Raw genomic sequence first — 17915 nt, 5'->3', positions numbered from 1 at the left:
CCATGATGAGAAATGCTGGGGCACGGGGGACAGAGCTGAGCTCCACCTCAGGACCTGCTGGCCCCAGCTGCTCTCAGTTGTTCCTCAAGGGGCCCTGCCCCCCTCATCAGACCAGGGGTTCAGTTTGTGTCCATCCTGGCACTGATGGGTCCTCAGGGGGAGCAGGGTGGTGGAAACTGAGGTGTGTGGAGAGAAAGGTGGGTTCCAGCACCCTTGAGGAAAAGGACTGACATGTCCCCAGTCCTTGCTGTGTGCCAGGTGTGCAGTCTCCTCACCGCGACAGTGGGGCAGGCGCCGACATCTCATTCCCATTTGACAGATGGGTAAATAGAGGCACAGAGTAACCATGTGTGCCAATCAGGATTTGAACCCAGGTGGTCTGACCCCAGAGCCCAGTGTGTATCCACCTCAGCGTGTTTGTGAGAGTGGGTAGAAGGGGTGGTAGCCCCACACCCATTTCAGCCCAAATATTCCTGCTCACCCAGGCCTCCTTTCGTGGGGCTGCCCCTACCCCACAGGGTTTAGAGCGGTACAGACAGGGCTCCTGTGCCAAGACCAGGTAGCCAGACCTGCCCCTCTCCCCGGGCAGACCTCCAGCCCCCACCCCTAGCAGCTGCTCTAGAGAAATGCCAGGCCAAGAGGTCCCTGGGTGCCAAGTAGAGGGACGGCCCATTTGGGGCATGATGAGGTTCCAGCAAAGGTGACTTGTACCCACTCCTGCCCATCAGGGCTGAGGCCCGAGTCAAAGGTCCAGCATGCTAGGGCCAGCACCTGCCCTCATCAGGACTTGCCTTCTTCCGACCCAGCCACCTCCCGCCAGCCCAGTGGCACACCTACCTCAGTGATCTGCAAATCACCAGTGGCTCACGCGCCGGTCAGCAGCTCGCGGCCCCTCCACCTCACTCCAGCTCCATCCTGCTGCAATAAGAGCACGAGGTCAGTGGGTCTACCCACAGCAGAGGCCCGGACACTGACCATGAGGCCACCCACTGCCCAGTGCCACCGTATCATCCCCATCTGACAGAGGAGGACTCCGAAGGGACACGATGGGGTGCCCTGGCATAAACAAGCCCCTGACTCCCCACACCTGCCAGTTACTGGTTATGTGATGACGGATATGCTCTCAGACTCTCTGGGGTTCAGTTTCCTCATGTGTCAAAGTGGGGTCAAAATATGTCTCCAGGTAACTGGGAGAATCCAAGCAGACGTGATGACAAAGGCACTTGGCATTCACCCATTCATTCAACAAACATTCAGCAAGCATGCTGATGTGATAGTGATCCCTAGCCTTGCAGAGACTCAGAAGAGAGCAAAGAATCAAATAATACAAAAGTAAAAGCAGTGCTTGCCGGAAACAAACAACGAGTCCAGGGTCCACACAGCAGAGACTCAAGGTCCCAGGTAGCCTCTCTGGGGAACTGAAGTTGAGCAACAAGCCAGGGAGAGGCAGGCCAAGATGCGGCAAACAGCGTTCTAGGCAGAGGGAACAGCATGTGCGAAGACTCCAAGATGGAGAAAAGTGACTGGCCCAGTGGAGGACTTGGGGTCCGTGGTGTAGTAGATGCACAGAGCAAAGGGAGAGGGTGGTGTGAGTGGGGACCACGGGCCAGGGACAGTAAGAGAGAGAATGGGCAGGAGCTACAGCAGCATCTGGGCAGCTGAGGGACGTGACCCTAGTTCTAGTTCAGGAAGCCCCCATGGCTGTGAAGGGAGAAGGGCTTGGAAGGATAGGAGGAGGCAGAAGAGCAGTGGGGACGCTGCTCCAGAGTCCAGGCCAGAGACAGTGGTGCTCGGGGCAGAGACGGCAGCAGGCAGAAGTGTAGGGCCTGCTGGTGCACTGGGCATGCGGGTACACGACCATCCTTGTTGGGTGGCGCTCAGCTGGCCCACCTCCTCAATGGCCCACCAACACGCCCCCCCCCCCCCACTGCCCACAGAGTCCCGAGGGCAGGAGGGAAGATGAGACCCAGAGGTCTGGTTGGTGGGCTTCTCTGGGGTCTCAGCTGGAGGCTGGGATGTGCAGAACCCTGAATTCAGGCTCTGGCTGTGAAAGTGTCCCGATGCGTGGCCGTGAACAATCACTGTGCCTCTCTGCACCGGAGAGTCCACTTCTAAAAACCAGGAAACCTGACTGCAGGGCCGAGCTCCCCTCAGAACAAGCCTGTGGCTCACAGCCCGGGAGGTGGTGCTCACATCACATGAAGCATAGGCCTCCATACACGCCAAGGGGCTGGGTAAGGGCCTTAGCCTGGGCTCCACTTCACTGTGCACAGGCAGGGGCTCCCAGGGAGAAATGGTGCCCAGGGCCTCGGTAAGAGGCAGAGGCCTGGTGATCGAGAGGCAGGCTCAGTAATCACAAGGATCTGCTTCAAAGCTTGGCTTTGCCCTCGTACCAAGTGTGTGACTTGGACACGTTTCTTAAGCCTCCCTCTGCCTCAGTTTCCTCAAGTGTGGTAGGGGATATAGAAACAACCAGAAGGCCTCCCTCAAAGAGCTGTGCAGACTGTGTAAGGCAGTGCATGTGAGGGCCAGACACCAGCGGCTCTCCACACACGTCAGCTGATGCATGGATGACCCTGCAGGGGCCGGTGCGGGGCTCCATGAGTGCTGGAACCCTACACCCCAAGATCCTGGAGCCAGGCCCAGCGCCCCCACCCCAGCCATGGGGAGAGGAAGTGGCTCTACATCCTGACCTTCTGGTTCTGGCAGCCCCCAAATTCTGCTTACCTTGGAAATACAAACAGCTTTGGGGTTCACTGACCCCAATACTTCCCTTTCACTGAGGAGGAAACTGAGGCCCAGAGACAGGCAGCGTTTGCCATCATGTGGGGTCATGCAGTGAGTCAGTGGCTGGGGCAGAACTGGAGTCAGTCTCCTGCCTCCCCACCGCCCACAGCTAGGCCTTTTCCAAAGGCAAGCCGGCCAGCAGAGCCGCTGACAGAGAGAAAATAATTATCTTGGCAGCTGAGACGGAAGCCAGAGCCGAAAAGCCCTTGCTCCCCAGTGAGCATCGGCCAGGCCCTGAGAAACGGCGTCGGGCCATCAGCCTCTCAGGGGTGCTCGGCTCAGGGTTCATGCACGTACCTCACTGCCCCAGCCACCCCAGCCCCTTGGTGTTGGGCTTGTGCAAAGGGCAAACTGAGATCAGAGAGGGGAAGGGACCCAGCCAGGGTCACACAGCCATAAGTGGGGGTGCTAGAATTTGAACTCAGGCCCTGGTTGGGGGACAGTGAGTCTGCGTTGGACCACCCCGCTGGGAAAGAGAGAGGGAGTAGGAGGGCGCCCTGTATTGAGTCCATATTGTGGATCGTGCCCTGGATATTTCCTTCAGCCCTCAGTGAAACACTGTGAGGTGGACACTGACATCTCTGATTTCCACATGAGGCCAAGAGGTTCTATAACCTCCTGAGGTTGCACAGCTAATAAGGAGCTCACAGGAACACAGCCGGGATGTGAGTAAGCAACCCATGCCCACTCAGTCTGCCCACTACGCGGCAACCAGCCTGAGAGCCTGAACCCTGCCCAGCCCTGGGAGCTGCTCAGCAGCCCTGCTCAGGGCCAGACGGCGCTGGGCACCCCTCATGCTGGGAAAGGGGGGCTCAGGAACCAGTAGCCTGTGCCGTGCTGTGCACACCCACCCTGCTAGTGCCTTAGCCGAGGCTCACAGCCTGTGTGGACTTGGCCTCCTGGGGAGTTCAGGGAGAAGAGCGGGCAGGAGATGAGGTGTAGCCCCGTTTGCTCCCAGCCTGGTCAGACCGCAAGGATAAACCACGAAGGGCTGGAGGGGAGCGCTCTTTTCCGTAAAGGCCTTGGGGCCACGGAGTGGGTGCAGCCTGAGCCTCAAGGCCAGTGGAGGCCCACCCAATGTCCCCATGAGGCAAGGACCCCAGTGCCCAGATAGCTCTCCCAGGCACCCTCAGCACAGCACCTGTCACTTCTGGGGGGTGTGAGACCCTGACCACAGGGCAGCTTCTCATTTCGAGAACAGAAAGGGCAGCGTGCAGACAGCAGCCTGAAACTCCCTTCACTCTCACAGTGCATCTGAAGCTCCTGGGGGAGGGGAGGCCAGGACTCACTCCTGCTTTGCAGAACATGACACTGAGAAGGATGGGGCTGCCAGAGGTGTCCAGCTGGAAAGTGACAAGGCTGAGTCTCAGACAAGGCAGATGTCACTTGGGGGTAGGGACTGTCCTGGGACCAAGAGGGGTTCCCCCTATCATATCTATCTTCCCAGCCCCACCTTCTCCAGGGATCCCTGGACGGACCTGGGTATGGGCTGGGGTGGAGGCACTTGGTCAAGTTGACCCAGGGCTGAGTCTGACCCAGAGAGATGCAGGGTCGGTCAATCCAGGATTCCTGGAGGGCAGAGGTGCCCGAAATGTGGGGTATCCAGGACGAGGGGTGGCTCTAGGCCTGCGGCTAAGTAGCCAGTTGGTCTCTCCAGCTGCTAAGGCTTGGGAGTCCACAGTTGGGGCTGAAGCCCCTGGCCTCAAGGGTTAGGGCAAGAGTGGGTAGAGCTGGGTTTGAACACTTGCTGGGGGACCTTCAGCAAGTCACTAGGCTTCCCTAAGCCGCCAGCTCCTCCCTAAGCAGGGGCCGACCGCCCTCCATTGGCTCTCACCAGGGAAGGCTCCAGGCTGCACTGGGGGAGGGGGCAGATGGCCCTGGTGCTGTGCTGGGCAGGGGTTACACCAGGGCTTACACCTTCAACCTGGAATTCAGGGCTTCCATCACCAGGCCTCAGCTCCTCATTCTTGCTGCTGACCACACATGTGTCTTGGCCCTGGTAGCTGTGAGGCCTTCACTAGATACGGGGTGTGCAGATGCAGGTGCCAAGGAGGAAGAGCTCAGCCCACGGTGCCCACCCAAGTCAGGGCAAGGGTAATTGTTCAAGGGCATAAGTGGGAAAGCGGGGATCAGAACAGTGGTTACAAGGGTGTCCACCCACACCTGGTCCAACCCGCCGCACCCCTGGCTGAGCCAGCGGAACCAGCTCCCTCTACACTGACCCTCAGGCGCCTGAGCTGCTCTACCCTCATTTCACAGATGCGCCAAACAGCTGCTGGTCAGGCGACAAGCACACTCTTGGGGTGACAGGGGATTCCCCACCTTGGAGAGCCCCGCCACTACACACATCCCCTTACATGACCCCAGGGACAGGCCCCTGTCCTCCCCTGGCGGCCCAATGCTGACTCCAGGAGCAAGGCAAATATTTACCCCACGGTTATCCAAATGGGGCTGGCTGCCCCGCCTCCTGCATTCCTGAAATACCTGTTCCCTGACCTCACCAAGCTGGGGGTGAGGATCCAGACACAGGGAAGAGCCAGACCCAGGCTGGGCCAGGGTGCAGGCCAAGGCCCACTGGCCAGAAGGATGAGGCAGCCCTAAATCGCCCCTCCGGCCTTGCACCCACCAGGGGAGGCTCCAGGGTGCTCTGGACACTGGCCGTAGCAAGGACCTCCCCCATGGACAACGAGGCGAGAGGGTCACACTGCCCCAGGGTGCTGTGGCACCAATGCCACCTCAGAGCTCCTGTCATTAGGCCTCAGCTGTTCACACTTGCCGCCAACTGACCACACACACGCGCGCACACACACACACACACACACACACACACACACACAAACCTTATGCCTGCAAAGAGAACCATTCAACCTGCTCAAACATGGTAGAGTCTCCCACCTGCCAGGTTCCCTCCTCAGGAACCCTGGCAGCTCTCACTGCCCCACTCCACCACTCCATCCTTAGCACAATCCTGTCACCAGGGAGCTGTAAGGTCCCACTTTACAAAGGAAGAAAGTGCTCAGCAGAGAGCAAAGGCCACGCATCACACAGTGACAGAACAGGAGCCACAGTCCCCTACATGGCACCTTGTGCAGCTCTAAGTCTGGTCACTGTTCTTTGGAACCCTATCCATCCTTCGATGTGCAAAGAGCCACCACCTCATGCTGCCTTCTCTGAGAGCCACCTCCACAGGATAGGTACCCTCCCTGAACTTCCAGACATGCTGGTGTTTCTTTTTCCTTGCATAATTAAAATTAGGAGCCTGTTTATCTCTTCAGCCTCGAGGCCCATGAGGGCAGGGACCTGGTAGTCCTCATTCCAGGCACAGCAGAGCTGAACCCAGGGATTTGGTGCTCTGGGAGAACTGCACATCCTCTCAATCTTTTCGCCAAAGAGCAGTAACTACAGTTGGCCTCAAGGAACAGAAATGAATGAGGACCTGGGAAGCTGGTAGTTTGGGGTCTGGGGGAAGTCTTGGGTGGGGCTGCCCGAGAGTTGCGAGGTACCCTTGGTTCGATCATCCTGTCGGTCTTCACCTCCTGTGAGGAGGCTCCAGGCTGCCCTCCAGCAGATGGTAGGCACTGTCTTCCCACGCCCAGCCGTGGAAGCCCAGCCTGCCTGCTGGGCCTGCTTTCCGCTCCTTGCCACATGCCCCTCAGCGCCCTCGCCTTCCTCTCTCCCATGGGGAAGGCTGGAAAGTGGCCAGGGAAGGGCGGACAGGCAGCTCCGGGCTGACCTGCTGGGAATGCAGTAACACCAGGCGAGAGAAGTGCAGGCCTGGCAAGCTGACATCATGGGAAGTCGTGGCTGGCACCTGCTGCTGGGCCCTCAGGACACCTCCATGTGGGGGAAGTTCCTGTGGCCAGAGGAAATGCCATGCAAACCTGGGGTCCCCCACCTGGCACTGTGGGGACCCAAAGAGTGGGAACTGGGGAAGGGCAGCAGGGGGTTCCGAACTACCCTCCTCACCCACCTAACATCTCTGCAACTTGGTTTCCTCATTTTAAAAACAGGGCTATAAAGTGACTTCTAGAAGTTGTTCATTTCATTCATTCTTTTATTTGAAAACAACTGATGACAACGCCTGCTATCCGGCAGAGAAGGAAAAGAAGGAGAAGAGGTAAAGAGTAGGGGTGGGGACGGGGCTAAAGGCCAGCACCTGCCCAGCCTTTGTGCTTCTCCAGGGTGCTCACACATTGTGTGACGCCAGTGGGGAAGACACAGGAGACGGGTAATCCTCAGATAACTAGGGGCATGTGCATAGAGTGCTGGCGGGCCTGCGCAGCTCGGCCTGGAAACAAAATGGGGGTCAGGCCACTGTCCCTTGAGCAGTCTTTCAGGCAGGAGGGTACCTCTCCCTGGGCAAAAGGCCCAGAGCCTTTGCGGGAGAAGAGCTTTGGGCTGAAAAGAGAGCTGCAGAGGGCAGCAGTGAGCAGGGCGCAGCTGCATTCGTGGGGCAGGGCACATGCACACATCCCTGGGGCCTTTCCAAGGCTTTGCCCCCTGTCCAGTCCTGATCTACTGTGCTCTCAGGGCCAAGCTGGAGGGGCACCTCCTCTTGGAGGAAGAGCTCATGCAGCATCGCCCAGGCCCCAGGAATGACTTCTGCCCATCCTGCCTCAGCCATGTCCTGGCTGTTGGTGCACATGCATGGCTTGTCTGGCCTCCGGGCCCTGCCAGCCTAGCCCCTTGGTGCTGGACTTGTACAAAAAGACAAACTGAGACCAGAGAGAGGGAAGGGCCCAGCCAAGGTCACACCATGATGAAAAAGGGAACTAGAATTCAGAAACAAATGACTTAGGGACTGGCTTCCCTTTCCTTTGAGTTTGCATCAGACCCCAAACTGGGAAAGGGAGGGGAAAAACTGTCCAGACTGCCCCAGCCAACACCTCCAAGCAAGCAAAGAGGCCTTGAGCTGTGACAGGTGGCCCACTCACACCTGAGGAAGAGGGACGGGGCTCCCTTCTCCCCAGGTCACCCAATGAACAATTTCTCCTTTAATTAAGAGATGAGGGCACAGCATAGAATGGTGGCCTCTCTGGGTTCCAATGCATCTAGGTTCCGATGCATCAGAGAGGCCTCTACTCTGGTGCTTACTTAGCTGCGTGATGCTGGGCTAGGAACTTGGGTCAGTTTCCTCATCTATAAAATGGGGGATACTAAGAGTCACTACTCTCACAGAGTTGTTGAAGGACATAACAAGATTAGGCCCATATGCACATGCACAGGAAATGCTCCGTAAACAGGGGCCGTGAGTCATTATTATCACTGGCTCAGGGTTGCTGCCCAGTGTAGACTTGGGGTCCTGCCTGGGGTGGGGGCACTGAACTCTGTATCACAGAGACAGAGAAAGACCCAGGGCTCTGGGAAGATGAGTCCTGGCCTCAGATGAGTCCAAGACCGACTCAGGAGAGGCTTCATAGCACCCCCACAGCTGGGCTTCATAGAACCACCTGCTCCCAGGAGAGGGTCCTCACCACCTCTTCCACAGGAGCAGCCTAAGGTGCCAAGCATCCTTCAGGTGCAAAATCCATGCCAGGTACTCCCTTCCACACCCACCACTCATCAGGCTCCACAGGGTGGGCACAGTCACCCCTTTTCCAGGGACTGAGGTCTTGCTTAAGGGGCACCCAGCTGGGGGTGGCCAGACTAGGTCCCCCGGCACCCACCTGGGCCCTTGCCACTCCCAATGCCAGGGATCTAAGTGGAATTTCCTGCTGGTGGCCTCTCTTAGAAGTTTTGCCTCTTGCCTCTGTCCACTCTGCTTGGTGCCAACCACCTGGCCCTATGTTTCTGAGAGCTGCCCTAGAGGGCACCCCATCCCACCTCTGAGAGGCACCCAATCCTAAATGCCCTGCAGCATTAAATGGGCCTGGCAGAGGCTCTCAGGAGAGTCCTTGGAGGCCCTTGGGAAGCTCTGAGTGCAAGCCTGCCACCCTACAGAGAAGGGGACACAAACCCAAAGGTGGTTTGGGGACCAGAATGGAACCCAGGTCCATTCTGGTGTTGGAGGTCCAACTGAGGACCCAGGGGGTCCAATCCTGACCCACAAGAAAGTCACTTACCCCTGCAGTCTGTTTCCTCATCTGGGGCTAACAGCAGCTCAAGGATTAGATGAACCGACATACCCATGATTAGCACAGGAAGGTCGCGGGGCTGAAGGGCACGGGCACTGTCGGCGGCACACACAAACCACTGAGCACCGAGTGTTCTCGATGACCCCCTTCCTGGGCCAGGCGCCAGCCCCCTGGCGGTCACGCTTCCCAAACAGGCATCCCTCTGGGATTCTGGCCACACGTGGGCCAGGCCAGTCTGAAGCGATGACCGAGACCCAAAGTTAAAAATGCCAGACAAAGGAAAGTCCTGTTCTTGCTAGCGGGCGGTGGCGGGTCTGGGCATGGGCTCTAACCTCACCCAGGCCTGGATGAAATCCTGGCCGGCTCACAAGCCACGTGGCCTTGGCCAAGTCCCTGCACCTCTCTCTGCCTCGGTTTCTTCAATGTGTCATGAGGAGGGAGAAGGTTTAGTGGGTTAACAAGTGCGTGGTTCAACCTCTGGTTCTCAGAGCCTGAGCGACAGGAGCGCTTGCTATTTACAAGAACATCAGCTCTCTCCTGCAAGGACAGCCAGTCGTGGTCTGCAGGGGACCTGCTGGAAGGCCAGGGAAGAAAGGGGATGACAGGCTTGCCAATCATGTTTTAGTCCCACCAGGGCAGATTCCCAGGGAAGCTTGACTTTCCCCACTGGGATTTTGTTTATACAGAAGTGGGGTTCAAATCCAGCCTGTGCCACTCACCCTTGACCTGGGCAAGTGCCTTCCATCCCTTGAAGTCTCTGTCTCTCTGCCAAGCAGGAGGAACGATGCCTGCCAATGCCCCAGGCTCCTAGGAGGACCACGGGATGGAGGACACAGTCCGGCTCAGTGATGGACTACAAGGAGGGTCCTTATTCTGTTCTGTCCACTGCCAGCCCTGTTTGAGCCAGCATCCGCCCAGAGCATGGCCCAGGGCCCACCCCAGAAGGCATTCAGGGCCTCCCCAGGGGCTTCCCAGCTGACGCTGTCAGGGAAGTCCTAGGATGCCCCTTCTTCTCCCTTGAATCTGGGGTCTCATTCATTCTTTCAGAGAGAGGGGTTCCCTCAGTCCAGTGACGCGGTGAGATTCTCAGGGGAGTCACCCTTCACCTGCCCATCAACAGAGAGAACCCATCCTCTGGGGCCCTGGAGAGGCCTAAAAGGCTGGACCCCCATGGTGGGTGTCCTCTTCTTGTTGCCACAGCATCCAGGACCAGGCTGGCAGGTCCAGGAACCTCCAAATGTTTGCTGGAAGAATGAATGGGCAGTGAAGGCAGCAGTGGCAGGGAACCGGCTTAGATCAAAGAACACGGTGACTGACGCTGGTACAGATTCTATAAGGTGAGTGGTGTTAGCCCCATCTCACAGATGAGGAAACAGAGGCTCAGAGGCATGAATTCACTTGCCCAGCATTAGAAAGTGGTAGGGCTGTATTCAGTACAGGCTCTGGGCTCCAGAACTCATGCACTGGCCCACAGTGCTGCCTGGGGATCCAGGGAGGGCGAAGAGAGTGGCCCGTCAGAGGCCATCCAGACCAGAGGTTTCAAGCCTGGCTGCAGGCCGGGCCCCGGAGATCTGATTTAACTTGTTTGGAGTGGGTTATCTTTTTTCCTTTCTTTTCTTTTTTTGAGACATAGTCTCACTTTGTCACCCAGGCTGGAGTGCAGTAGTGTAATCTCTGCTCACTGTAGCTTTGATCTCCTGGGCTCAAGCGATCCTCCCACCTCAACCCTCCAAGTAGCTTGGACTGCAAGCACCCACCACCATACCCAGCTAATTTTTTATATTTTTTGTAGAGACAGGGTTTTGCCATGTTGCCCAGGCTGATCTCAGACTCTTGAGCTCAAGTGATCCTCTTGCCTCAGCCTCCCAAAGTGCTGGGATTACAAGTGTGAGCCACTATACCGGGCTGGGTTGTCTTTCAAAGCTGCCTCGGATCTCATCTGGGGCCATAGCTGAAATCCCTTTCAGCCATGGCAGATGGCAGAAGAAGGGGCTCCTTTCCAGGCAGATAGGTGGATGGGGAGGTTTTGTGTTGTCACCCCCCAAGCCTGGCTGCCTTCACAGGGCATACATTCAACCCATCCCAAACCCTTTATCCCATGGGATGCTCATTGCTGAGCAGCGCTTCTGCCTCTCCCCGTTTTTCAGACCCAGAGTGGCTGAGTCTCATTAGGCCAGCCTAATATTCACTCTTCAATGAGGGAAACTGGCTTAAAGAGGAAGGGGACCTGCCCAAGGTCACCTTCGGTGTTGGGGAGCCTGGGCCCTGCAGCCAGGTCCCCTGACTACTCCATCCTAGGTTTTGAACTCTTAGAGCACAGCACCATCACCTGGTGGAGCAGCCCAGGGACCCAGATGGCGGCGGGCGAGATGAGGCAGACAGCCAGGAGGAGCCAGCACAGCACACAGCCAGATGACACACAGGCCCAGCAATTCCTGACTCATGGCCACCCAGCCCGTGACTCCACCCACCGCCAATGCCCCCACCCTGGCTCGCATCCCACAGCCCACTGCAGCCTCCAGAGTCCACTCCCACTCAGAGTTAAAAGCCATGGAGGGAGGAGGAGCAGTGGGGCCCACCCAGGCCTGAGTGGGAAACCCAGACAACCCCATGCCGGTGGGACTCAGAGGCACCAGAGGAAGAAGGAGGGGTGGTGGTGCCAGCCTCAGTGCTGGCTCCGAGCAGTGCCTCTCCAGCCTTGCGGACAGGCACCCAGCTACAGGAGGAAAATGAGGCCTCCCAAGCTCAGCTGGTGCTGACACCCACATGGGCCAACTTTCTTTGCCCCGTGACCCCTCTTGAATCAGGGCCCCAACACCAGATGAGTGTGCCAGGCTTCTCTGCTGTCAGTTCCTCTCCCTGTGAACTCACTACTCCTCTAAGAACTTTCAGTGGCTCCCCACTGCCTATGAGGTCTAGTCCTAACCCTGACCTGTAACGTTTCCCTCGCACGGAAAAGGCTGATTCAAAGGGAAGGGACGCAGGGGGCCCAGCACGGTGTTCCCAAATCTCAAGGACTTCTCACAGCACCCTAAGACACTGGCTCCAAAAGGTCCACTTGCCGGATGCAGACACTGAGGCTCAGAGTGACAATGTGTCCAAGGCCACCAGAGTCTGAGCTGTGGCCACCCCATGGCAGGGGCTTGGCTGCTCAGGTGCCTGCTCTTCCCTGCTGCTGACAAGCTTTCAGCTCGCCCAGGAGCTCGAGTTGGCCCCCGGATCTGTCTTAGCCCATCCAATGTCACAACGACTTGGGTCCTTCCCCGTGGTGCCCAGACCCCTCTGCTTGGCTCCCTTTAAGACACGGCTGATCCCCTAAGCTGCCCCTGCTGATACTGAGGTGGGCTTGGGCTTGCTTGGGGAGGTGGGTCATGGGTCAGAGAGCACCTACTAGAAGGGAGGAAGAGGACGGGGTTGGGAGGGTGGTGGGAGAGCCTGCCCCTCAGCGCAGCCCCATCCCTGCTTCTGGCCCAGCTCCCTGAGCAGAGCTGAGAGATGGAGGCCTGCTCCATCACCTGGCTCCTGGGAGAAGGGGCTCCTTTCCAGGCAGACAGAGGTGGATGGGAGGTTTTGTGTTGTCACCTCCCAAGCCTGGCTGCCTTCACAGGGCATACATTCAACCCACCCCAAACCCTTTATCCCATGGGATGCTCATTGCTGGGCAGAGCGTCTGCCTCTCCCCGTTTTTCTACAGATGAGACCCAGAGTGGCTGAGTGACTTGCCCAGGTGCGCCAGCAGGCTGGTGGAAGATCCCAGACCAAGAGCCCCAGCCTCCTGCCTCCCAGGCCTAGCCCCACTGTGAGGTTTCTCCTGCTAGGTCCCCAAGGGTCACAGGCTGTGTCTGAGAGGAGATAAGTCATCAGTATGTGTGGGGGGTGCGGGATGGGTGTGGGCCCAGAGCTGCCACCATGGGGAGGCCCAGGGAGGGGGTCAGCGCAGGCCAGAGGCAGGGCGGCCCAAGGTCGGGCTTCCTTTCTCTAGAGGGCACGATTCCTGGCAGCAGCTCCCACGGGAAATAGGAGAAGTGCCAGCTGTAGAGAATACGGGGTGGGGCAAAGGTGGTGTCTGGGCAGGGCTTCCTGTGGGGTGGGCGGGTGGCCACTCTCCGAGGCCTAGTGACCTGCACGGCTGCGGCCTGGGGCCAGGCCGGAGTTGGGTTTCGCCTCATCCCTGGCTCGGGCCCAGGCCACCCTGAGCCCCATCCTCCAGGCCCGCCCTGGCTTCCTGTCCCACTGGCCCCACCCAGCCCAGGGGAGAGGGAGGGCCGAGGAAGCCTCCTCAGAAGCACCAGTGTTTTCTGTGGGCTGGAGTGGGAAGGCCACGCTGGCCTGCTTAGTGGCCTTTGGCCTCTTACCTCTAGGCCTCCCACCATTCATTTTCCAGTGTGAGGCCTCCACAAAAGTGCCGCTGGGTTTTCTTCCCAGAAGGGCACACTTCAGACACAGCTGAGCAGGGGCCCCTGATCGATTCCCTGCCTTTCCAACTCAGCGGACAGCAGTGTCCCCTGGGAGAAGTCATGCCCAAGAGACTAGGATGAGAGGAAAAGTGAAGCAAGGCCAAGTCCAGGCTTCGAATGCAGAACTTCCTGGAGGTCGAGCTCCTGCAGGAGGCATGCCACCCCACAAGGCCACACAGCCCGACGTGACAACGTGATGTTAACCACAGGCACAGCGCCTAGAGAAAGACCCCTTCACCCGACCCTGGCTTGGCATGCCTGAACCTTTGAAGTGTCTGGACGAGTCCGGGTGGGAGGGGAGCTTGGCCCACGGGTTGCAGGGCTACCCATGGCCTCCAGATGAACCCAGCCTATTCCCTGTGGCCTCAGGCACTGGAGGCTTACCTGTCCACAGGCTAGGGGTATGGTGGGAGGGCAGAAGTTGGCAGCCCGACCCAGTGAGGGCAGAGATCTGAACAGAGGCCCTCAGCCCTCTCCAGCCCCCTCTCCTTCCCATTCATGCTCTCCCAGGGCACAGGCTCTGGGAGGCAGCTGCCCCCAAGGCTGCCTGGCCAACAGGGACTCAGAAAGCAAATAGGCCAGAGAGCAAGGAAGACTCTTCCAGCTGGCCGAGGGCCCACCAGGGACAAAAGCCTCTTGGCTTAGTGTTGGGGAGGAACACAGATGGGAGGGGGTGTGGGCCTGCCTGGGGCCTGGCCTTGCTTGAAATTACCCCAGGGGCAGGGACAGAGACAGAGACAGGGACAGAGCAGGGATCCAGGTCTCCTGCCTATACCAAAGGCAGCCCAAGGGCCTCGTCATGAAGCAAGCCCACCGCAGCCCCTCCTGGCCCTGGGAGCCCCTGAGTGGTGAGAAGGTGGGTCAGCCCAGCTTAGGCAGGAACTGACTTTAGCCACACCCTGGCCGTGAGCACAGGACACTGATGACTTGTCCAGATTACCCCAATCAAACAGGCCCTGGTGGGGCCGTGTGCAGACCCAGCTTGATGCTCTGCCTGCAGGGAGGAAAGCCCAGAGGGACTCAATCGGAAATTGCCAAAGGCCTAAAGTCTGTGGCCCTAAGACAAGCAGGGTGGAAGACAGAAGTCAGCGTCAGCCTGGTGGGAGGCCAGCACCCAATGTCCCAGGAGGAGCTACAGGATGGCAGTAGTAAGCCTCACGACCTCAGAGATACGCAAGTTGAGGCTGGTGACGTACAGGCCTAGGCAGCATTCTGGGATGCTGACCCAGCAGCTTTACAACCACCCCTGCCCAGAATCCACATTCAGTTGTAAGTGGCATGATGGCGGACCTGCATCACCCTCAGCCCTGGCCACCCAGCTCTACCCCTTTTCTGAACAGGCGTTTCCCAGAACAGCCTGAGCACACGAGCCTGTGGGAGTCTTCCAGGTTGAATACCCTAGATCTCATCACAACAGAGACAAGGTCTGATGATGCTCTGCATGGCCCTGATGCCGGCTCTCTACACCCCCTTGTCTCAGGCACCTGGTGGGCTCTGCCATGGGCCTATCCTGGGGAAGTACGCCTAAGCTTCCTCAGAACCCAGGGAAGCCTGTGGGGTCAGCCATGCCCTGCTCCCTAGCCAAGAGCCAGCTCTCTCCTAGGCCTCACCTGGGCCTGGCCCTGGGCCCACCCTAGAATGTTGCTGGATTCCAGTTCAGCAGTGATCACGCAGGGTGAAGGATGTATCTTTTGTGGAGCGCGGGCCTTGTACAGACTTGAGTGCCAGGAAATGTTTGTCAAAGGAAGGAAGGAGGGAAGAAGCAGGGAGGAGGGAGACAACCAGACACATGAATGCAGGTGGGCTCTCAGAAGCATGGCCCCAAAAAGCCACCACAGCCCTCCTCCTCCAGGCCCCTGGGGACGGTGTCATCTATGTAAGACACAGTATGCAGGATGACAAACCTCGATGAAGGCCCGGGGAGGCCCCACTCTGCAGCTGCCACTTCCCCTGGTGCTCTGCTGCCCATGTGGGCTAGGAGAAGTCCCCCAGGTGTCCGAGCCCAGGGCCTCTGTGTTCTGCCCACATGGACACATTTGCCCAGGGTCTGGCTCACACCTCCCTAGAGGAAGGGGTCACTCTCCCTGGCTAGAAACACCTGCTTGGTCCATGAGAGGCTCAGTGGTGCCTCTCACTGCTCTTCCTGAGTTCTGCAACAATGCAGGGGTTACATCCTCCTGGAATGGCAGTGGGGTGGGAAATGGCCAGCTAATGACAAGATCAATGGAGGTTTTGCAATGAAAGGTGATACTGCCCATCCAATGGGAAGAAAATATATCACAGAGGTGAGGGTTTGATGAAGGTTGCAGAAGGTCTGTGTTCTGACAACCCTTATCCCTGCCCAGCCCAGGTCCTGGCACACAGTAGGTGCTAATAAATCAGTGGCCTGATGGATGCACGTGGGAGGCCTGGCTTCCACACTCCTGCCACAGAGGTCAGGGCTCTAACGCACACTCCAGGGGCCATACACACGGTGGCTGTGCCCATGTGTGCCCCTTTCTCTGGCGAGGATTCTGCCTTTCTGGGCTCCCCCTGGTCAGAAGGTGCCCACCCTCTCCATTTAGTGCTGGGAGGGTTCTCTGTTATCAAGCTCTGTGCCTTTTCTTGACAAGTGGGTTGGGGCGGGGAGGTCAGAGGTCCAGGGAGGGCAGAGGATCAGAGCAAGGCCATTCCCCAGCTCAGGCCTCCCCATACCATATTCTGAGGCCCAAGAGCTCTGGGACCCAGTTCAGGGCTCCCTGATGCCCATGGCGATCCTCACTGCCACCACCCACACCAATGCGGCCCTTCTCCCTGGCTCTGTGTCACGGCCTCCTGGCTGCAGCTGGCCTGAACTGCTTACTTGGACAAATAGGGAGAGAAAGCAGCCACGTGATGGCTAAGGTTTCCTTGACCAGGGACAGGGATACACACACACACACACGTACACTACACACATGTACACTACACACACGCACAGCCACTTGTGAGTCAGGTGGTCATGTGGCCCAGGCTCCTGTGTCTCTGAAGGACAAGTGACCAGCTGCCCTTCTTTGCCCAGAAGAATGCCCTCCCCCAGCGCTTGTTTTCTGCTTCCTGGATGTGCCAGGGGCTTGCTGGGTGGGAAGCCCAGCAGAGTGGGGGAGGAAGCAGGAGCAGAGGGAGGGGGCAGAGCACCCGCCCAGCCCCAGCCCTGCCTCTGTCTGGTGTTTTCCTTCCGCCCTCCCCAGCCAGAGGGCAGATGTCTGCTGGGAAACTGTGGCTGCCCAGCCATTCTCTGACTACAGGGACAATCCCCAAACTCAGGGAGAATCCCGAAGCCCAACGTTGGGGCCACACAGGAGGGAAGCAGAGACTCAGAGAGAAGTCCCTGTGATCAATGGCAGAGCTGCTAACATGCTGCACCTGGACCAGTGGTTTTGTAGCTGGAGTCCATGGTATATTATAGCCTTTGGGGCGTCTAGGGGGTGAGGGAGGGTAGAAAAAGCGGGTGTCTAGTCCGACTCAGCAGGAGCAGCTCTGCCTTTGGTCTGTTGCTCGGGAAAGGTCTGTGGGCCAGAGTCTTGAGGACTTTTCCAGCACTGGGGATCTGTACCTCCACTACTACCCCAGGGTGGCAGGCTTGTCCTCACAGCCTGAGATGGTCCCACTAAAAGGGAAGGAGGCCACATCTCTTGATAGGCAGAGCTGAGACCCTGCTGTAGGGGAGGAAGGCTGAGGGGTGGAGAGTGGGGAGAGGGAGATGCCAGCTCTATGGGGGTCTGCAGCCAGCTCCCACCCTGCCCTGGCCTCAGGCCTGACCTCCAGGACTCCAGAAACTCACTGCAGATGCATCTCAGGAAGGCCATAAAAAATGAAAGGCATAGCCAAGAGTTCCCAAATAAAAGCTAATTCCTGGGCTGGGTGTGGTGGCTCACACCTATAATCCCAGCACGCTGAGAGGCTGGGGCGGGAGGACTGCTTGAGCCCAGGAGTTTGAGACCAGCCTGGACAACACAATGAGACCTTGTCTCTAATAAAAATTTTAAAACTTAGCCAGGCATGGTGGAATGCATCTGTAGTCCCAGGTATTGAGAAGGCTGAGTGGGAGGTTCAGCTGAGCCTGGGAGGTTAAGGCTGCAGTGAGCCACTGCACTCCACCCTGGGTGACAGAGCAAGACCCTGTCTCTTAAGAAAGAAAAAGGCTAATTCTGGCTAAGCCCCTCCCTCCACTAAAGCCCTTCCCATACGTTATCTCACTGACTCCTCACAATAACTCTATGACTCTGTGTTCTTCGCCAATCCCCCACCCCACTGTCTCAGGGCTGCACAGGACTGGGCAGCCCCCAGCCCAGCACACCTCTCAGGCTCTGTCTGTTGCGGGCACTCAGTCCAGAATGCAGCCTAGGGAAGGGCTCTACTGTGGAGGCAGGTAAAATTATCACCCCATTTTACAGACGCGGCACAGAAATCAATGTGAACTAACCTGAAGGTCACACAGTTAACAAGGGGTGGGGTGGGATTTGAACCCGGACACCCCAACCCTAGACTCTGTGTTGTTCACCAATCCGCCACCCCACCATCTCAGGGCTGCACAGGGCTCCTCTGGTGGTCCCAGCCCCTAGCCCAGCACACCTCT

General features: G+C 58.1%; 1 protein-coding gene across 4 annotated transcripts in view; it reads right to left on the bottom strand.

Annotated features, from left to right (window-relative positions):
- Nucleotides 1-17915, bottom strand: part of ZMIZ1 (zinc finger MIZ-type containing 1) — a 245263-nt gene that overhangs the window by 149461 nt on the left and 77887 nt on the right. For 3 of the 4 annotated variants that reach the window (XM_023204839.3, XM_023204838.3, XM_023204836.3), the window contains exon 4: nt 838-918. The gene's annotated coding sequence lies outside the window, so the exon portion shown is untranslated. The remainder of the gene's footprint in view (nt 1-837; nt 919-17915) is intronic. The other variant, XM_023204837.3, reaches the window with a different exon arrangement.

Source organism: Piliocolobus tephrosceles, chromosome 9 (genome assembly GCF_002776525.5).
Source record: "Piliocolobus tephrosceles isolate RC106 chromosome 9, ASM277652v3, whole genome shotgun sequence".
Classification (NCBI taxonomy): Eukaryota; Metazoa; Chordata; class Mammalia; order Primates; family Cercopithecidae; genus Piliocolobus; species Piliocolobus tephrosceles.
The sequence above is the reverse complement of the archived record's forward strand: the minus strand, read 5'-3'. Positions and strand labels throughout refer to the sequence as shown.